The following is a 3091-nucleotide window of genomic DNA, read 5'->3' on the forward strand; positions in this document are numbered from 1 at the left end:
AGAGACAAAGTGACTCAATTTTACGGGTCACAAGAAAAAATCCTACGTTTTGAGGGGTTATTGTGCAGATTGATCCAGAAATGTGGCCGTACGGACGAGAAAATAATTTTTTTTTGGGTTAAAATTCAGAGCCTCCCGCACTCTAAATTCCTTTCTCCCATTCCAGCTTTTCCAATACACACCCATTGTAAACTCCAAAAACGGCTGAAATTCTCTCCGTACTTGAAGGCTCACAGTTTAAATTTGGTGAAAGATCGTGCAATGACATTACATACCTGAATAGAGGACAAAAATGCCTACGTTTTAAAAGTTAAATGACTGTTCAATGTGAAAGTATGACAAAGTTTTAAGGGTTCAAAGTTGAAGGAGTTGAAAGGTCAGTTGAAGGGGTTTTCCATCCACTTCAATGTTAAAAATAATTTTAAAAAGTTGAAATATTTCAAAAAGTTTAAAAAAGTTTAAAAAGTTTAAAAAGGTTGAAGAAAGGGTTTAAAAAGTTGAATAGTTTAAAAGTTGAATGGTTAAAATCGGTTAAGATTTGAAGGAGTTAAAGGGTTTCAAAGTTTGAAAAAATCTCCATCCGTTAACATGGGGCAAAAAGTTGCACAAAAGTTGAAATATTTTAAAAAGTTTAAAAGGTTTTAAAAAGCTAGAACATAGCACCGATGTCCTTAAAAAGCTGAACATTTTGATACTTGAATGGTTCAAATCGGACAAAAACTGTAAGAGGAGTTAAGGGTCAAAAAACGGCGGAAGAAGTCAGAAGAATAACTAGAAAAAATTTGCAGTTCCTGAAGAAACTGCAAGTGTGAATGCTGAGCTGAAAATGTTAAACTGTAATGCAGAAAAACTGAATAAGAAAAGGTGAAAAATCCTGAAATAAAGTTGAAAAAGGTTGAAAAAGGTAGACAAACACTGCAAAAAGTTGAAAAAGTTTGAAAACACTGCAAAAAGTTGAAAAAGGTTGAAAAAGTTTGAAAACACTGCAAAAAGTTGAAAAGTTTGAAAAAGGCTGAAAACACTGCAAAAAGTTGATAAAGGTTGAATGAGGTTGAAAAATGTTGAAAACACTGCAAAAAGTTGAAAAAGTTGAAAAAAAGTTGATAAAGTTTGAAAAAGTCTGAAAACACTGCAAAAAGTTGAAAAACGTAAAAAAAAAGTTGAAAAGGTTGAAAAAGTTTGAAAACACTGCAAAAAGTTGAAAAGGGTTGAAAAAAGTTGAAAAAGTTTGAAAAAGTTTGAAAACACTACAAAAAGTTGAAAAGGGTTGAAAAAAGTTGAAAAAGGTTGAAAACACTGCAAAAAGTTGAAAAGGGTTGAAAAAAGTTGAAAAAGGTTGAAAACACTGCAAAAAATTTAAAAACGTTGAAATACCTTGAAGAAGCAGTGGAGTCAGTGTCAGAGTCACAGAGGATCAATAGAGCTCCAGTCTTAATGGAAAAATCCAGACTAATCAAGCAGCAGTCAGCACAACAGGTGTGTCTGCTGCAATGGAGACCAGCTGCACAGCAGCCATGACAGTGAATCAGCACTTTTTAATGGAGTGCGCATGGTTGAAGAAATGGCATTTCTCGGGGACCGAGATGTGAAAATGAAAAAGATTTTCACACAGTCAGATTCAGAAGCCTTTCATGAATGTAATGGTGCAGGAATCATGTCTGTGGGATCTTCCATTCAGCCACGGCGATTGTGCGAACACGAGTGAAGTTTTGGATTCAGGCATCTCGAAAATGTATTGGAGCGGATGGGAGAAAATTCTGCAGTCTCCTCAAACAAATGCCTCTGGAGAGAAAACCGTTTGAGATAGAGACAAAGTGACTCAATTTTACGGGTCACAAGAAAAATTCCTACGTTTTGAGGGGTTATTGTGCAGATTGAGCCAGAACTGTGGCCATACGGACCAGAAGATAATTTTTTTTTTGGTTAAAATTCAGAGCCTCCCGCACTCTAACTGCCACTCTCCCACTCTATCTTTTCCAATACACACCCATTATAAACTCCAAAAACGGCTGAAATTCTCTCCGTGCTTGAAGGCTCACAGTTTAAATTTGGTGAAAGATCTTGCAATGATATAACATACCTGAATAGAGGACAAAAATGCCTACGTTTTAAAAGTTAAATGACTTTTCTATGTGAAAGTATGACAAAGTTTTAAGGGTTCAAATTTGAAGGAGTTGAAAGGTCAGTTGAAGGGGTTTTCCATCCACTTCAATGTTAAAAATAATTTTAAAAAGTTGAAATATTTCAAAAAGTTTAAAAAAGTTTAAAAAGTTTAAAAAGGTTTAAGAAACGGTTTAAAAAGTTGAATAGTTTAAAAGTTGAATGGTTAAAATCGGTTAAGATTTGAAGGAGTTAAAGGGTTTCAAAGTTTGAAATTTTCTCCATCCGTTAACATGGGGCAAAAAGTTGCACAAAAGTTGAAATATTTTAAAAAGTTTAAAAGGTTTTAAAAAGCTAGAACATAGCACCCATGTCCTTAAAAAGCTGAACATTTTGATACTTGAATGGTTCAAATCGGACAAAAACTGTAAGAGGAGTAAAGCGTCAAAAAACAGGGGAAGAATACAGAATAATACTAGAAAAAATTTGCAGTTCCTGAAGAAACTGCAAGTGTGAATGCTGAGCTGAAAATGTTAAACTGTAATGCAGAAAAACTGAATAAGAAAAGGCGAAAAACCCTGAAATAAAGTTGAAAAAGGTTGAAAAACTTTGAAAACACGGCAAAAAGTCGAAAAAGGTTGAAAAAAGTTGAAAAACACTGCAAAAAGTTGAAAAAGGTTGAAAACACTGCAAAAAGTTGAAAAATGTTGAAAAAGGTTCAAAACACTGCAAAAAGTTGAAAAGGGTTGAAAAAAAGTGGAAAAAGGTTGAAAAAGTTTGAAAACACTGCAAAAAGTTGAAAAAGTTTGAAAAAGGTTGAAAACACTGCAAAAAGTTGAAAATGGTTGAAAAAAGTTGAAAAAGGTTTGAAAAATTTTGAAAACACTGCAAAAAGTTGAAAAATGTTGAAAAGGCTGAAAACACTGCAAAAAGTTGAAAAAGTTTAAAAAAAGTTGAAAAAATTTGAAAAAAGTTGAATAAGGTTGAAAAA

This window comes from Salarias fasciatus, chromosome 11, assembly GCF_902148845.1.
Source record: "Salarias fasciatus chromosome 11, fSalaFa1.1, whole genome shotgun sequence".
NCBI classification, from domain to species: Eukaryota; Metazoa; Chordata; class Actinopteri; order Blenniiformes; family Blenniidae; genus Salarias; species Salarias fasciatus.